General features: G+C 41.8%; 1 protein-coding gene across 1 annotated transcript in view; it reads left to right on the top strand.

Annotated features, from left to right (window-relative positions):
- The first annotated feature begins 9,978 nt into the window (after positions 1 to 9,978).
- The window catches only part of BTRC (beta-transducin repeat containing E3 ubiquitin protein ligase), a 65,370-nt gene continuing 56,918 nt past the window's right edge, over positions 9,979 to 18,430 (top strand). The window contains exon 1 of the mRNA XM_010184898.1: positions 9,979 to 10,059. The gene's annotated coding sequence lies outside the window, so the exon portion shown is untranslated. The remainder of the gene's footprint in view (positions 10,060 to 18,430) is intronic.

Raw genomic sequence — 18,430 nt, 5'->3', positions numbered from 1 at the left:
TGTTGTAAGGCTGCAGTGCTTGCTAGCCAAATGTTATAATGCTATAATCTGTAATTTTCCATTCTTTCATTAGAAGATTATTTTTTATTTTATTTTATTTATTTTTATTATCTTTTTTTCTTGAGATGATGGAAGGTTGGGACACTTTTAGACTCATACCTTTTTTGTGCATCAGCAATGAGGTTTTTCCACAGAACAGTGTGGAAGTAAATGCATCTTGTGTTGGAAACTTTCTAAATTTGCCCCATAGTCCAGTAGTGGGTGATGCTTCCTGCAATGGATGTACCTTTGGAAGCTGGAAAAAGCACCAAAACCTGCCTGCATGGACAAATTACTGCTGTGAGTCTTGCTGGGGAGGTGGAGCGATGTCGCCTGAACTGCTCCATGGTGACTCTGTAGATATTTTGAACCTGATCTACATTAAAAGCCAAGTTGCTTTGGCTGCTGGGCCACCTGACTCACCTTGTGTAAGACATGAAGATATGGGTGCCTCATCCCCTGGTGTAGGCAATATGCTGTGCATTTATGTCAATCTTACACTGCAGTTAGATCACTGAGTAGCCACTTCTTTAAACAAGTGAGCTGCTTTCATTCACTATTTTGGGGAGAAACGGTGTCTAAAAAGTTAACACTGTGTGTGACACAGAATTTGGTGTTTGTTCCCCCATGCTGTCATTTTGACTTTGGGTAGACAACTTAACTTATGCTTCATACCTTTGTTTTGTAGCTCCTTTTCCCCTTTCCTGCAATGAAAAGTAAGAAGGAATAACCCACAAGAAAATCATAAAACAGTACAGCGAGATGAGGACGGTGTGGTTGAATTAGATGTTTGGGAGCGAGAAAGCCATGATCAAGTCTTAAGAGGTGTGATGAGAAGTGGGGGTCTTTGTCTACTTGACAGGAAAGCTCAGAATGAGAGGTTTTGAAAAAAAAATTGAAATACAAAGTGTAGGCAATGACAAGGGATGCAAGGGGAAGGGATTTTATAGTGAGATGGCATTGGTCCTATGAGGAAAGTAGTTATAAAAAGTTAGAAAATCAAGAAATGTGAAATCTACAGCAAAACTAGCCAATTTTACAAACCATTTCTCAGAGCACTTGCAGCTCCTATGCAGATGAAGCAGTAATAAATATTGTTCAAAGCAAGTTAATCTGTATCGAGAGAATTTTAATAAGTAAAAAGTTTTAAAAAACTCTCCCTGGATCCGTTGGCTCTTGCTAACTCTTGTTAGTACTAGAAATATGTTTTTGACATCTTTTTTGGATGTTGGCTTATGTTCAGAGCCTGTAAAAGCTGACTGTGTGCTTCCCCCCCTTAATGTGTAGGAGAAAAAAATCAAGAAAACACCTTATTCCAGCATACTGATAAAAGCCATGGTTCATGGGAAGGGGATGGAAGAATCCTGTGAACTGGGAATGAGAGTGTATAACTTCAAACTTTAGTACGTTAAGACCCTGGGATGAGTGCTGAAAATGAATTTTTGTGAAAGGAATGCAGCAAAATGAGAGCAACAAAAAAGCAAGAGCTGAGCCCTGATTGATTCTGTTCTTCTTTAAAAAGCTTCTGTTGCTTATAAAATCTCTCTTCCAGAAGCGTGTGTGGCACAATTCTGCAGTCTGGCAGAGAAATGTACCTCAGCTGAAACTGTTCAGAGAAGAGTTTGAGCAAGAAGTCGAGAGACTGGACAGATCTTTAAGGGAAGAATACTCTTTTGTTCAGTGTGGGGAGCAGATACATAGGAGAAGTCATTAGTAAGAGACAAACCAAAGCACCGTGATAATAAGATTCAGAACAAGTCCTGACACCCATCTTACATAAGTGGCCTGGTTGGATATGTGGAAGTATACCCATATTATGTGTTTCATAAGGTTAATTGGATGTTTTAATCCATGTTTTTTGGGAATATGTGCTTTCTGTTCCTTAAAAAGATGTAGATAGCTTTGAACTACTATAAAATCTTGGAGTACAAGATGTACGCTATAAAATCATGCATAGAAAGTGCCGGCTATAAAAGCATGTGTATACCTGTGAAGGTGCTGATCGATTTGTGCTATTTAGGAAAAGAAATTCTGAAACAGACCTGGCTGTGAAAAAATGCAAATAATAAAATGCAACCGGAGGTCCTTGAGGCTTCCTAAGCTCTAACCTTGTTATGAGGAATGGGGAAGTCGAACTGCCTAATGCAGATGTCTGTGAGTTACAAAAATAACCAGATGTCCTGATTAGCAGAAGCAAATGTTCTTCCCTTAATCCACATGAAATTATATTCAAAGGCTCTCCGGATGTAATGCTCGTGTAAATACGGCACCAACAAACATTGGAATAGAAAGGGCCATTGGCCAACTAGCTTGCAAGGCTTGAAAGCTTGAATATTAAAAACAAATTTACCACTGCTGACTCTCTTAAATTCACAGAACAGAAATGTTAAGCAGGGCTGCTTCCCAGGGAACGTGGCAAGACTGTTCTCATTAGCCATATTTCCTCCCAGTCTCTCTCATTTGAGAAATGGGTATGAAGTGAAGTTTGCTTTTTAAAATTTCCCTAAATGCCTTGTTCCCAGCACCTGGACTTCTGTTTATTTTTTAACTACAACTAGATTCGTGCTCTTCAAAATGCATCTGCTTATCAGATCTTTGATATTTTTGCTGGCTTTTGGTCTTTTAACATTAAAGTGAATTTACTGGTCTTCTAGTAATGCCAAGAATCCCCACACCCTTAACTTACCCTTTATAAACAACCAATAGTTAATAAGCTAAATAACTTGTTAAGAAACTCTTCCTGATGTCCTGAAGTTCCATTATCAAGACTTACTGCTTTGAAAATGTGTATTTTTCTAATTATTGATTTGAATGAAAAATAAGGAAAAGATAGGAAGGATCCATTCTACAGATGTGAAAACCAGAATCCTGTCATAGTTTTCAACTGCAAGAAATGTTGTTGAAACTTTTGTTACTGTGGGCAATGTTACAATAGATGCAGACCAAACTGGGACATGTGTGAAGATGTGTGGTTGGAGGGCCAGTCTTGTACTTTTCCATTTTCACTGCTGTCAGAGTTTCAGTTTTAAGAATTTAGTTTATGGTGGGTACCTGAGCTGCTCGGGCATGAATTTGAACTTCAGTTCTTTAGGCACTACACAAATGTTTGGGGTGAGGGTCTCTGTCATGGAGAGTTTATAAACGCAGTGGAGGAAAAAAATGCAGGATTCTGTGTTGCTAACAGGATAATAGATAAATCATCGTGGTACACACGTGCACACCAGTCTGCAAAGCAGGCATTGAGCTGGACAGCCAGTTTAGCTTCTTTCCTTTCCTGATATTGGTCGCTGTGAGGTTGGCTGCGGTTTCTCTGCCCTCTCCTTTTGTCAATCAAATGCTTGGCCATAAACCCCTTGCAAAAAATGCCATTTAAGTTTAAACTTGTAAGAGCTGGGAAACTTGTCTGTGCCTTCATTCTGGGCTGGAGTCACCCCCTTGTGCCTACACATTGCAATTTATGGTGTTCTCTAAAAGGATCTAATCTCGATGAATGTTCAGAGCAGCAAATGCCAAGGAGGAATGGGGTCTGATACTTATCTCTGCATTTTCATTGCTGTGGATCTCCCTGTGTGTTACAGCTGTCATTTTTGTTTTATCTACCAAACAGGCAGAGAATTGCCTTCAAACTTGCAGCTTTCATGTTTTGGTTTTTTTTCCTCAAAGAACACTACCAATGTTAAGGACTGCTTTTATATATTGTAGGGACTAGCCAGATAAGCATGAATTTGACTATTCGGGCCTCATGATGGAGAAAAAAAGGAGAAGCTACTCTTAAATGTTTTTAGTGGATGTTAAACCCATATTTTTTTTTACAGTAATACTGCTTTCAGGCTGACATTGGCAATGCCAGGACTCATCCTAGCACTGTTTGAAATGGCTGAGGTATTTATAAACTGACAGACAGCATTTATAAAATCAGGATGCTGACAGTCCCTTAACGATAACAATGGGCTTGGACTCATCTATCACTTACAAAGGTTATTGGAAAGGGAACGTAAAGCTTATGTGTGCCTCTGGTCTTAGAGTGGCACTTATTTCCACACATCTCTCTTTTTCTCTCCTCCCTCCATCCCCCCCTCCCTTTTCAGCCCACTCTGGCTGACATGGGCATCAGGCAATCACAGCTGATTTCCCCATACCTTTACCCAGTGATTCCTTGTCCAGTTTCCTGCAAGCAATTGATGCAAATTCAAAGACAGCAAACTTCATAGCATCTTGGGGCACCCACCCTCTCCCCATGGTTTGCCTACTCCTAAACAAGAGAAACATCCTGGCTGCTGGCAGGCTGCTGCCTTGAATTGGGAAGAAAGAACAGTGCGCATTGACTGACAGCCTTAACCTGGGGCTGGGCTGGGTTAGACAGGCCTTCTGCTGCCTTTTCCTCTCCTGTAGCACCAGTCTGCAGGCAGAATGCTGATGTGCCTGCTTTATTCAGTGGCTCTCCCTTGGCTGTAACAGTCCCGTCTGTCCTTGGTGAGCACGACCAAGTGCAACGCAGGGACGCTTCAAGACACGTGCAAGGGGATGTCAGTTATTTTCAGGCTCTGACAAAATGCTGGGTTCACTCAGTGCACCTAGGAGCTTGAGGGTCAGGTCGTATCAACAGTTTGCACTGGAAGAGGGGAAATGCACTATTTCACTGGTGTGTGCTAAAGCATCTATTTTAACATTGCAGCAGAAATACCGAGACAGCTACTTCTGGCATCCAGTTTGCCCTTGAAACATTTACTCTACTGTAACTGTTTGGACACTGTGTTCCCACTGTATTATTTGCTTAGAGACCTGAAATACCCAAGTAGATTTCCTACATGCAGCTGGATCTGCTGATACCACCAAAAACGTACCCTGCCCCGGCTTCTGTTCAAACTGATGTATACGCATTGCAATGGCTTGAGTGAGACTGGATTGGCTTGAGGGGGTCTATTTATCAGGGAACTCGATTAAAATACAGACTGCACATGACATCAAATTTGTAATCATTTTTCCACAGCAAGCAAGCATTTTCTGTATTGGATGCAGGTGTTTAAAGCAATAGTGTGTTTTAAGGGCCAGTGCAGCACAAATTCTGGCCTTTGGGATAATGACAAGTGTTTTGCCTGCATAAACAATATATATATTTTTTCTCCCCCCCCTGAGGTCCACACACACCTAGTTTCCCTCAAGCTCATCATCTCTGTCAGGTTAATCAATAGGCACCGTATGGCAGAGGGTCAGTAATCAGTGTCATCGTGCCTTTAAATCGTGTTGAAAATTTGCTTAAAGCCTGGGCCAATTAACATCGAGATGATGAATGGATGGGTAGATGGGAAGAGCCTGGCGCTCAGGGGCTTTGTGAGAAGGAGATGCTCAGCTGTTGAGCAGCAGACACCAGCGAATAAAATCAGCCATTCATGTGAGCTCAGTCCACCCACTCTTAATGATAATGTCAATCTAGCAAAATATATACACATTGGAGTTGTCATGAGTTCATAAATCAAAGGAGTTTGTCAAAGGCATTCAGATTAACGAGGCAGCAGCAATAACAAGTCAAATTTGCATAGAGAATTGCCCGAATCTCAGTAAATTATGATCCTGTTTTTCATTTGATTATTTGCTAATGTCTCAAGAGGGAGAATGATTATATTAGCATGCAAAATCTACTCCAGAAGTAGAAATCCGAGGTATAGCAGACCAGCACACGATGACAATTAATCAGTTTCTGCATACTAGCATAAACGCGCAAGGCCCAGAAATGAACTCCTTTTTTTATTATTATTTCTCCTTGCTACTGATCCAAATGGTTCAGCTTGACAGAGACTTTATATTGCTTTAACAGTGTTCTGAATTGTGCCTGCAGGCAAGACATAGTTATGCAGCTATAACCAACCTATCCATCTGCCAACCAGATTGGAATTCTCCTATCCAAGGCTTCCATTAACCCCCACTGACAGCTCCAAACAGGATTAAGAATTTGAAAGCATAAAAAATAGTTGTGCTCTTCGCATAGACACACGCTTCTTCCCCACCCCCACCTCCCCACGCTTGGAAAAAGCCTGTGTCTGGACTCTTATAATTAGCGCAAGGCAGAACAGCACCAAAGAACCCCCCCCCCCCGTTGGCAGGGTTTGATTTCCACCATGACAAGCGAGGCGGTACTAAAGGTAGCTCTGCCCAATTGGTAGTCCCTGGGAGTGCATTTCTCCGTGTATTATATCTCATTCCCAGCAGTGTTTTGCTGGGCTGTGTACACAAAATACTGTGTGTCATCTCCCATCAAACGCTTCAGTCTAGGGATTTCGTATGCAGTGTAGCATGTTGTGTTTAGTGGTGGAGGAGGCTTCATGGGGAGAGTTAAATAGTAATAATTTCATAGTGGTCTTTAAGACAACCTGCCATGGAGTTATATTCTGTTAATTACAGGCTGAAGTTTTAAATGCAAATCAGATTTAAAAGGATCTCATTACAGACAGTAGCCATTTTAGGAAAAATGAGCTATGGAGGGCAGAGCTCCTTTACAGGAACATTCTGCTAGAGAAAAATTGTGAAGGTTACAAGAGCTGTGAGCTTGGGTTTCCTGGCTTCTCTTCCCAATGTTTCCACTGACACTGGGTGACCTTGGGCAAATAAAAATTATTTTACCTGCCTGTGGAAGTGTGGGGGGGTAGTATTTATCTCACCCAGATTGATCAGTTTGTGCTTTGGAGACTTCAGCACTTCTCAGCTTACCTTGCTTGTGCTTGTTCAAAAGGAGAGACTCCTGCACGCGAGCACAAACACTTTAGGCCAGTCTGGCTTCAGTTTGAAGGAAGGCTTGCCTGCGGGGTTTAAAAATTCTCCCTGATGAAATGGAGTTTGTACAGCTTTGCAGCTTTCTGTATGCACTGCTTTCCTTCGTTTCTTTCACCCAACAAATCCATCGTTCCTCTCCTACGTATCAAGTACAATCACTGCAGATCTTTAATATTCCCAGCGAGTACACCAACTTACCGTCTGGATACCAAATGCTTCTTTTCAGGTCTGTGCCCAAGACGTGCGTTTCAGTAACCACGAGAGGGTGCTCGGAGCGGTTCCTCCCTTTGTCTGCCTCTCTTGTGGCCAAGAGCATCGCTGAAGTCCTGCTGGAGCAAACCTTATTCTGGCCTCGCACGTGTTTATCCCTCCTCCCACCTTGTTCAGCAAGGAGAAATATATAGATGTACCGTTTCAGTCGATTACGTTATGCTCTTCCCATGGCCGCAGCTAAGTGTTGCCCTATCAAATGAAATTCACTTCAACGCAGCTATGGTTAGTCCTGAAATATGCGGGTTCTTGTACCTGCACCTGGACTGATGGGTTTCCTATTCCTGAGAAATGAGCGGGAGTTATAAACATCTGTGCTTTTCCTTAAGTGCAGTGCTTTCCAGTCATTCTGTCTTCACTGAGCGGAACTTACTTGTCGACAAAAGTGCATGAGCAGCGCTCCTCTTTAATAGTCTGCTATCGGAGCTGCTGTGGTGGTGCTGTAGAATGGTGAGGCGCCAAGCTGTGAACCACCATATGCACTTGGCAGTCTTTGTCTGGTCTTTGTTCAGCCAACCTCTTAGCCTTGCCACCTATAAAGATAATGAATGCAAAATGGTCCTCTGCCTGCTCTTAAAATCACATGCTCAGCTTAAAGAAAAAGGAGATCACTTGATGCTTTACAGTAACTAGGAATTTCAAAATAAGGGCTGACAGTTCACCAGCAGCACTGATTTCCCTGCTTTTTGATGTTTTTTGAGGGAGGTTCCTTAATGGCTTTGAAAGGCAAGAAGAATGCAAGACTTCACTGTCACAGGAAGATTATTTGGAAGGAGAAATAGTTTTGGCCCTTACTGTAGGGAAGGAGTGGATGTTGAAAAAGCATCCAGAAATAGTAACAACCTCCTCACCCCCTACAAAATGCATTTCCTGGAAATGTGTAGTAACTCACCTCAGATTTTTATGTTTCTCGCACTTGGTCTTTTTCTCCAAAGCACAAAATTTAAAATCCTTACTTGGATTAACCACTTACTGAGCTGTATTTCATGAGCAGAAAAGAGCAGCTTTAATGTCTGACCTTCCTTTTTGGAGATAAGTGATTCTAGCTTGTATGTTTTTACAGTCACGGGCCTTTCTGAGCTGGATTTAATGCAATAACTTGGTCCTGGCTGAGACCTTGTATGAAAACTTTTAAAAGCTGGCCTCTTACAGTGATTTACCGGGCCTGTTTAGGATTGATTTCCATTATAAAACCCTCGTTACAGCATCCCAGATGTCATGGTGCCTTGCAGGTTCTATATCTTGTTTAAAGAAAAAAGCAAACTCAAAAATCACTGGTTGGGCTGCAAGCTTTGATTTACACAGAATCCTCCTGATCAATTTATGACATCTCAAGTGGAGTTTTTTGGGTGGGTTGGTTTTTTTTTTTTCCCCCTCATCTGCCATTTCTCAGCAAGCAGCTTCTAACCCTGCCCTACCTCCTGGCTGTCCCTTTCCTTCCCCGTCACCATACCAGCAAACATGAGCATCCTAAACGGTGCCTGATCACGCAGCGCTGCAGCGGGTACACAAGCGCACTGCTCTCTGATGGCTTCCCGCAGGCTGCTTGCTTCCTGCTTGCCCTGCTCTGCCACGCTGGCTGTTTGCAGGGCCCAGCTCCTCTTTTGCCGACAGATGCAGCTTCAATCTCCTGAGGTGTTGGACTGGAAGCTGGCTCTGCAAGAAACCGGGCAGAGCCGTGCTCAGCAAAGGACAGGTTATTTGGGGAATGAGGCGGGAGAGGTACAGAACGCAAACTTCTGCTTTAAAATGCACTCTCCTGAGCATGTCTGCAAGTAACTGGAAAACAACCCTTTTCCTGGCAGAGCTCTCCCTAAGCAGTTTTTCTGTATCTCTTTAAAACCTGTTTAGTTGCTCACTAAATGTGTGGGAATGTGGCCTAAGGCAATGAATACTGTGGTGATCAAAGGCTTTGAAATGTGTGTGGGATTCCCCCAAAGCTGGCTGTCATTGCTTTGTCAAGGAGGTGGCTGTACCCAGCATAGGAATGCATCTTCCAGAGCAGCTGAAGATAGCTGACTTTGGCACGGAGGACAGGATTCCCCCCACCTACCCAGCAGTTTTTAACCAAATGTTTGCTACAGACTGTGCATGTCCTGAGATAAACTATAGCCTGTCTTTACACTAAAGCAAATATTTGGTTTTAATCATGAGGCTAACAGGACAAAGGTCTCCTGGTGGTCTTTCTTACTCATGCTGGAAAAGCCCTTGTATTTCTTCTCATCTACCTTCTCTAGTCTTACTGATGCTCTTTCTCTGAAAGTGGCAGCTTAAGTTTTAAAGCATCGGTCTTTCTAGGAATTGTTCATGTATGTAGAGTCTGGGGCCAGGAGTAAAAAAACAGCATTGATATCATATGCTACCTGCACAATTTTTTTTTTCCTTTTGAAGGATCTCCTGACAACCTCATTCACCATAATTTAGCTTTGTCGTTATTTCCCTATGATTTTTGGCAGCCAAGTAGACTCAGTGCAATTAGTAATTGTTAGGCAGATTCAAAGCATAGGGGCACAGAACAACACTTGAACCCATTAACATCCTTTTGTTTTTAACAGGTTCCACTGTTTTAAATAACTTTTCTGGAGTGTTCAGGAGCACTGGTGTTGCCATGCTGATCCAGCGACCATTTCAGCTTTTCAAAGTCGCCATTACTGGTAGTTTCAGAATAAATCCCAAAGTACAGGCTTCTTCAACAAATACCTGCATAGTGGTGCATTGTTGTGTTGAGGAGGAGAAATTCTTTCTCTGCCGTAACAAGCTGTTTGGCTTAAAAGTACAAGTTAGCCTCTGGAATACGTACGTGAAAAATACTACAGCCTGCGTAGTACAAATATTCTGTTTCTTTTCTCCTCACAGAGCAATATTAGGGATAAGAACTGAATTAAAGCTTGCTTTCTTTCACAGAATTCCTCTGAGAGAGAAGACTGTAATAATGATGAGCCCCCTAGGAAGATCATTCCCGAGAAGAATTCACTTAGACAGGTATGTGATCAGTCTCTTTAAAAATGCAATAAAACTTTCTAGCTATTTGAATCCTTAAATGCTTCTGGAAGCTGAAGTCTGACTTGTGCTCTTGGAAATCCTTTCTTTTCTCCTTTTGAAGTCTGAGCAAGTCACATTGTGCCCAGCAAAATCAGCCACATAGATTTAGCTTTCAGGAGAGTTTGCTGACTCTTTCTAAAGAAATCTGGACTTCTGCCTAGTGTGGTTAGCTGTGACTCCCTAGTTTTATCTTTCTCTGTTTGGTGTTCATCAAGACCTCTTCAGCCTTTTCTTTTGTGATCATTCCTGTCTCATTTGTAGTATATTTTGCCTTGCTTCATATGTTCAAGAGTCTCAAAGTGTTCTAGAACAATTAAGCTTTTCATTACCCTTGAAGGTAGATTTTCTTGGAGGTGATGCCCAGGTTAATAACCTGAGAAATGACCTGCTTTCCTTTCTTCAACACTCATATAAATTACTAATGGGTAGAAAGGAAGAAGGGTGGGCTAGTAAAACATGATCCCTTTCCCTTTTATATATGGTAGAGCGAACTTACCAATTCAAAAGAATCACATTTTTAATCCCCACGGTCAACAAAGGGGGCCTGGCCTGTGATTTCTGGGGAATTTAAGTTGGATTTAGTGATTCCAGATCCTGCTTTACATAGGACCTTGCTCTGTCTTCCCACTGCAACCTTCAGGCAGCAGAAGCAAAAAGATGTCCATGCCTCAGCTGCCCAAGTTTGCTACCTGGTGTATCAGAGTGAAACAGTTCATGAAGGAGACGTGAGTACCCCAGGCCGCGCATTGCAGCCACTGAGGAACTGGCACATTTCCTTCGGTGTCTCAGCTACAGGAGCAGCAGTCTCAGGCAGACGGTTAGGGTGATAATACACTGCCTCACTGCTACTATTCCCAAGAGGCATTGTGGGTCAAAACCATGGTAAAGAAAGGATTATCTTTTTGATATAGCATGTTTGTGCTCAAAGCTGGTTGTTTTGTTTGTTTGTTTAAATAATATATTGTGTTAGGAGTACTTGATTTTGTGGGAGTAGGTATCATGTGTAGGACTGCCTATGGCTAAGAAAGGTCCATCTAACAGATGTAGTCCATGTAAGTCTTTTAGATAAGAGGCAATATGCTATGGTAATGAGTGAGATCCCAGATATTGCTGGGAAAATAACCTTGAGGAATTGGTGAAATATGGTACACCAAACTTAAAATGTTTCTGGCATTCAGCAACAAACGATGAGAGCTAGAGGAAGTGGGTAAAGCTACCAGATTCTTACTGTGTATCCCCAACATAGCCACCAAGGTGCCCAGCACACCAGAAAGCTGGTTTTTTTCATCTTAGAGTTATCTTATTAAAGCCTTCAGGTTCAACAAGAAAAGGCATATGTCTCTTCTCCAAGAAAAAGTTCACAGTAAGAGATGTTAAGTCAAAAGGAACACAGTTTACCTGTCTTGTGTGCCTTCTCATCATACTGAGTCCTTCCTCATGGTTATTGGTTAAGGAAGATACAAATATTCTTTAGTATTATACAGATCAAGAAGGTATGGTTGCTCAAGTTGAGTTTTCTTTCCAGTATATTTTAATCTGCAGAAGTATTCTTCGTGTCCAGGGAAAGCTGTCTTTCCCACAGACCCACAATTCATTGTAACCAAGGTGCCTAGGTATTAAGAATACACTTAAAAAACCACTTGTACTGTCCACATAGTTCATATTGGAAGTAATTCACATGGACATTGTTTGTGACAAAGATGGTTTGTGTTTCAGGATATTGTTGAGAAGTTGTATCAGTCTCTGTCTTTGTGTCCCGTCTTTACAGTGACAGATGCAGACCCAAAATTCTTGGGTCGTCTATTTGGTATCCGGAACCTCTTGTGTTGAGAACAGCGTTTGTGAACAAGTTCAAGCTGTAGTCTTGAGGCAAATGCCCTCTTGTCTAGATCGTATGAGGTCGCTGACCATGATTTTTAGCCTGCAGTAGAAGGAATTCTGGTTCTTTACACAGGCATAAACTCAGATTGGCACTCTATTAGCGATGGACAAGCAGCAGTGGGGAGTTTTCCAATTCTAGGTGCAGGAAGCAGACACATATGCAGCCATGTGCTTGCTTCTGTCCTAAGCAATGAGTGGAGTGGTAGTTATTGGAAAGATCTACATTTCCTCCAGGGAGGTGTGCAGAGTGGCCACCCTGTCTTACATCTGTCCATACTTTGTAAAACCAAAAAGGATCTGACCTGCAAGTGCTGTCAGAGCATACACAATGTGCAGAATTCTGTACAAGTACCTTAATGGAAAGATGCTAACTTGGTAAATGTTGAGAGTATAATTTCATATATTCTGTCCCTCAAGACACTGCTTTTAAAATTTCATTATTGGAGAACATGGACCTACATGCACATGAGAATTGAGTGTGTGTATGTGGGGAGAGAAGTCTGTTTACTTAAATGGTCTTTCCCGTTAAAGTGTCCATATATTTAGTACTTTCTGATGAGTTTTAGAAAATTAATGAGATGCATCAGATCACTTCAAGGGAAGTACAATGTCTTGCCACGTTCAGCTGCTGACAAGCTGAAGTAAAGGTGCGTTACCTTTTCTTGCCTTGTTTGCTGTACTGTTATGCAGGCTTAGCCATAAATGTTTTCTCAGGTGGGTTTGTGGAACAGACATAGCAGAAGATGAAGGTAATGAGAAGGTGTAATGGTTACTTAAGCATCTGAAGTTGTAAGCAGGGATTGAAGAAACTCGTTGCTTAGTGCTATGGACCTCTTCCTAGCAGAAATATCATTCTTTGTTGATCAAAATGGGTTTTGGAGAAATGTGTCTTCAGAAGTCTCAACAAGTGGAGCTGTGTTGTCAGTGTGCTGGAAGTGGGAGGCACAACCACTCTTCGGTGCATGAAGGGCAGGAAGGCAGGAGAGAGATGGAGTTAGCACTGGGAAAGACAACAGAAAAAGGCAATGAACTTGACACTGTTGGCCAGAACAGTGAAAATATGTAAACTATGACAGTAAGGATGGAAACATTCAGTTCTTGTTGAGTACTTGATCTGACAAAATTAAATCTGAAAGGGTTAAACTGAAAATGGTAGTATGAAAACAGACTTCAGAAAAAACAATGACAAGTGGCAAAAGTTTTTGGCAACTTTATTTAAGCTAACAAACGAATTTTCACACTGCAAAGTTATAAATTAATTTTAATAGGCTGATCCAGATGGTCCATTTGGAAAATGGATAGCTTGATCTGTTGAAAATTAAACTAAATTTATCTCTCTCATACTTCAAACTGAAGTAAGCGTGAGAAGAGTGCCCATTAAGTCCAGCTCATACAGATGGACCGGCAGGTCACACATGGGACTAATCTGATTCATTTTAAAAATAAATGCATGAGTTATTGAATCAAGTTCCAGTTTCAAGCCCTGCATGTGAGCGTGTGTGTGTGTGCGTGCCGCCCTTTCAAAGGGACTCGCAAATGCTTCAGTGCCTTTTTAACCTGTGTGTTTCCATTTTAATTCAACTTCCTTGCCAAAAAACATAATTAGTTTTCAGTGCCTATCATTTAGTGTTAGACCCAAATGCTAGATTGATTAGGTCAGGCATTTGTTATTTTAAGGGCTATGTCTCCATTCTTCATTTATGAAGAACATGAGCTCAATAGTCTTGGGGAGAGACCCGGCCTTTAGAAACTGGAAAGGAGAAGCTCTCTGGGGGCCCCTCCAGCCTTTTAGCTTCAGGGTGTTTTTAACAGAGCCATGAATGCAGATTTGTAAATTTATTGCAGTGCCATCTGGTTTTTTTGCAGGAACCGTATTATTGTTGGCTCGTATCTGTCTATTGTGGTGGTCACTCCCCGGGAGCTTGCCCTCATCGTCCTAAGGAAAGTGATGAATAGTGGGGGTCAGCGTGAAGAGGTCACAGGGCAGCTGTCCGGGGCTGCCCTGAACTTGATTACCCCGCTGGTTGGCCACAATGCAGGGTGTTTAAAGCCCTCCCTCTCTCTTCTCTTCACTGGAGCAATAATGAAGTGCCGTTTGCTGCTGGGGTTTGTCTTGTGGGCGAAGGTGCCCTGTGGGGAAATGCTGGCAGCAGCGAGGCTGCCACAACGAACCCCCTGCAACGAACCCCCTGCAAACCTCCCTGGACTCTGCTACCATTCTGTGAGCTTCCAGATGGAAGTCCGGGGGAAAAAATCCCTGTCTGTCTTCCCTTCAGACAAGGCCCTCAGCATTTTCAAGAGTTTTCCCTCCTACCATTTTGGCACAGAATATTACCTCAGTTCACTCTTACAGATTTGAGATAATTTTGGAAAATTACATATACCACCTAAACCATGCTCTAGGCGCTATTGCAAAGTTAAAATAGGCACAGTCTGATCTTAAGAGTTTAAAGCCAATGCACAAACCATAAGAAGCAGAAAGCAGTTAAAGTATAGCAAAGGAAAGACAAAAAGTAGCTACCATCAACTGCTTACTTCCAGCTGGTAGCCTCATCCTGCTGTTTAGGGCTCCTCTCCAGATGTATTTCTTCTCTTCAAAAGTATTTCTGCTGTTCGAAGTTGAAGCCCTCTTTTTGACTGGTGGAAAAGGTTACACAGTAGGGAGGGAGTCCTTCAGCTCCCTCCCTCTCTCTCTCTCTGCCTCTAGGGAAGGCACTACAGTTCAAATTTGCCTTCTATTGGAGAGCTGGTGGAGGCAGGACGTACCTGGTCTGTGAAGTTATCCTGGTTGCTTCATCTTTTACCCTATTAAGGAGTTGCTGGTTGAAAAGCCTCCTTAAATTGTTACATCCTTAGTCTTAATTTTAAGTATATTCTTTCGGTTTAATTTTATTTTCTTATACTCAAACAACAACCGAAAATATAACTTCCATTCCTGTGTGACACTTAATGTAAAGAACTAGCCACAGCGGGTTGTGCTGGAGTCCAGGGTACAATGGGAGTGCTGCCTTGTGGCAGAAAGGCCACTGGGCTCTTTCAGCATTAGTGCTAATAGGAATCTGTCACCCCGCCGCATTTCTGCATTCCTCTGTAATTGAGTAAATTGCAAGTGTTGTCTGCTCCCCCCTGCCCTTTGTGTCCATGTCCACTTACCACCCGAAGAACGTGGGCAGTGATAAATAAAGCCCTGAACAGGGCTCTCAGCTCTTTGAAAGCAGCATGTTGCCAGCCCCCCAGTTATATTTCTTTAAGTGTTTATGTTTTTCTGTATTCTTTCTCTTGTGTGGCTGGAACCCTGGGGATCCACAGCCATGAGAGAGGCCAAGAAGCTAACAAAGTAGCTGTCCTCTTGTTAGCTTGTTCCTTTCTTCTTTAAAAAACAAGATGAAAACCATCTGGCTCAGGGCATTACATTTTCCTCCCCCATGCACCTCTATAGATGAAGAGTTTCACCTGCAGTGAGGGTTTACATTGATTAGGGAGGGAGCAGTAATTCAAGCCTCCATCCACTTCAGTGGTACTTTGCAGTCTTTAAAGGTGCTGACCCATTGAGTTAAACTGTCAAGGGAGGATAAAAAAGGAGCTTCATCCCGGGAGGTAACAGCTGCCAGGTTTTCAACACCTTGCACGCTGCTGGAAAAATGTCACAAATTGTCAATGGAAAGAAAAATCACTTGGTTGCCATCTTCCCTTAATGATGTGCCTTATAAAATGAAAGATTTAAGGGTTTAAAAATCAGCAAGTAGCTGTCAGGGAATAAAAAATCCGGAGGGATTTTGAACAATGGGCCCAACAAGACGTATCCCGAAAGGCTGCGAATAATGCATCCGAGTTGGAATAACCGGATCTGATTGGGATGACCATGGTTATCTTTGCACAGTGGGACAAGAAGGAAGAGAAAGCAGCAGCAGGACAGAAGTCTAATATTACCATGCCTGTATTTTTATATTTTTTAAAAAGGGAGGGGGGTTGGAAGTCTGATTCATAAGCCAGTGAACTGAGAGAAGACATACTGTATTTCTGCTCTTTTGAGGACAATTTGTTTTCAAGCAGCTACCAGATGGCTAAATACCACGACATTTCCTTTTTCTTTTTTTCCCCCCTTCTTTGCTTTAACAAGAGATCTGGTTCTGCTCGCTCTTTGTTTTTGTTTGTTTTAATGCTTTTACGTTGCTGAACAACCCCATGGTGTTTGGGCATTGTGGCATACTCTTTATTTTTTTTGTTCCCTGCCCTGTGCACTGATGGATGAGGAAAAAAAGATCTTCAGCTTTAATGTAATTTCAGATCACAGGCAGATTGGAGTGTAAGGCTTTTTGTTTGTATTGTCTTGAGGTTTTTTGTTTTAGGGGCTCTTTTTTTTCCCCTGTTTGTTTTAGGTAAGTCATTTTAATTGTACTGAGTAATTAGAAGGTACACACAGCCAAGGGAGCTTTGTTATGGTAATTGCTCAAGAAAACCCACTCCCCAACTACCATTGCCATGTGTTGAGACACGTCTTCCCTCTAGTGGCAATATTAAGGACTCTGGCTTTCACAGTCGGCAAGGTGTAATTGCAATATGACAAACTGTGCTTTAGGGAAAATCCCGTAAATGATCTAGTTTTTTTGTTTGGCTGGTCTTTATTTTGTCTTACGACTTTCCGTAGAGACTGCCTGTCCCAAGGCTGAGCTAGGGATAACAAAAATTTTGTCCTAAGAATGTAATCCTGACGAATCCTGGGTAATGTCTTACAGCTTGTCTTAATTCTAGTCTTTTTAATTACCTGTTTATAAAAACGTTTTTTGAGATTACTTAATTCTTTCAGAAGAAGCACCTCATTTGAAATAAATAAATAAATTGCATTTATTTTAAATAGTCCATGTGAAAGACCTTTAAAGGGTAATTAATGCAAGTCTCCTAAGACTAAGTAAGATGAAAGCGATCTTTCCAAATCTGCAGGAGTGATTTGTTTATATAACTTCCCACTTCTGCTGAATTCTTCTGAGTCTAATAACTTTTTTTCTAACCGTTTGGCAATTTGTGCTTAGCTACAAAAGCTCTGTTCAAAAAGAACAGTTTAATAATCTTTTCCCTGAAAATGACTTGAAGGGAGGGTATGGGTTTTGTCTTTTTGCTGTGTTTTTATTAGTGTTATCTTTCTCTGATAAATCATGTAATTATTAACTATTGGGGGGGGAAATCTTATTGAACTCCTGGGTTGCAGCTTCTATTAAAAAGTGGAATTTTGTTCAGGGCCTGGGGATTCTCTGAATAAATGGCCAAAGAAGAGGATTTCAGTTGGTGGAAGAGCTGCACACACACACACACACACACACACACACACACACAGTTTTGCCTGGGCTTCAAGGCTTCAGGTTGGCATTCAGCGTTCGTCCAGAGCTATGCCGGCAGGAGTAGAAATGTTGATGTGTTTATGTCCAAGAGCAGGATCGTACTTTCTTTAAAAAGAAAAATGTAACCAAAACCACGAACGGAATGAGATCAGATACAGCTCTGTCTTTAGTGAACCATAGTCCAGTGTCTCTGTGGCATTTTAAGCCTTTGGCTATGAGTGAATACAGCTTTGTGGTTCCCCTGCTTCTGACGTGATTTGGTGCTGCCATATATTTGTAGGTTTGGCTTTTTTTCATCAGAGCTTGTTTTGCTATAGGGCTGCTTAACACCGTTCTCAAACGGATTTTGCAAGGTTAAAGGAATGCAGCTTGGTAACAAGTTTGTGTCATTTTAAATATATACCTCTCAGTAAATAAGGAGGAGCCTTGCAATCAATCCCTTTTAGTGTGTTATATGTTTCACCTGACAACTAAGCCCTCTATTGATTAACCATTATTTTGTTAGATAATCTTGTGTCATTGAAGCCGCTTTAAAAATTAAACTCTTTAAAATGTTTTACCCTAGCAGCAGTGTGAAAATTGAAAACTTGTTCAGAATTACAGCCAGCTTCCACGAAGAGGGTAGTTTTCAACAAACTGGTTTATGTTTGCATGCTTTATATGCAATATAAAAACATATTAAAGCACTCCAACGCAAAGCTGTCTGCCTGTGGCGTTGAACCAGGCTGCCTTTTCAGACTTTTCCTTGGCGAAGAAACCTCTTATTTTCATGAAAGGTGAGGAGAAACTTGAACAGGTTTGGCGCAGTTAGGTAAGATTCGTAAAAGGGTTGAGCTTTAGAAATTTGCTATTCCAAGGCTTGGCTCTGGTTTTGGTTTTCTTCTGGGTTAGTTGATGTTCCCATAGGCACTAGAATGAACGAAAGGAGGTTCTCTGATGTTGCAGTGTAGCATGAGGTGCTGTCAGATGTTTCACCTAAAATGTAGGGCTCTGTATTATGACTTGATGATATGACATTCATTCTGCTTTCAGCAAGGTCTGTTCACTGGTAATTCTTAGCCTACCAACACAGATGTAACAGTACCAGTTGGAAT

Source organism: Mesitornis unicolor, unplaced genomic scaffold, assembly GCF_000695765.1.
Source record: "Mesitornis unicolor isolate BGI_N332 unplaced genomic scaffold, ASM69576v1 scaffold42475, whole genome shotgun sequence".
In the NCBI taxonomy this organism is placed as follows: Eukaryota; Metazoa; Chordata; class Aves; order Mesitornithiformes; family Mesitornithidae; genus Mesitornis; species Mesitornis unicolor.
Note: the sequence above shows the minus strand (reverse complement) of the source record. Positions and strands in the feature narration are given on the sequence as shown.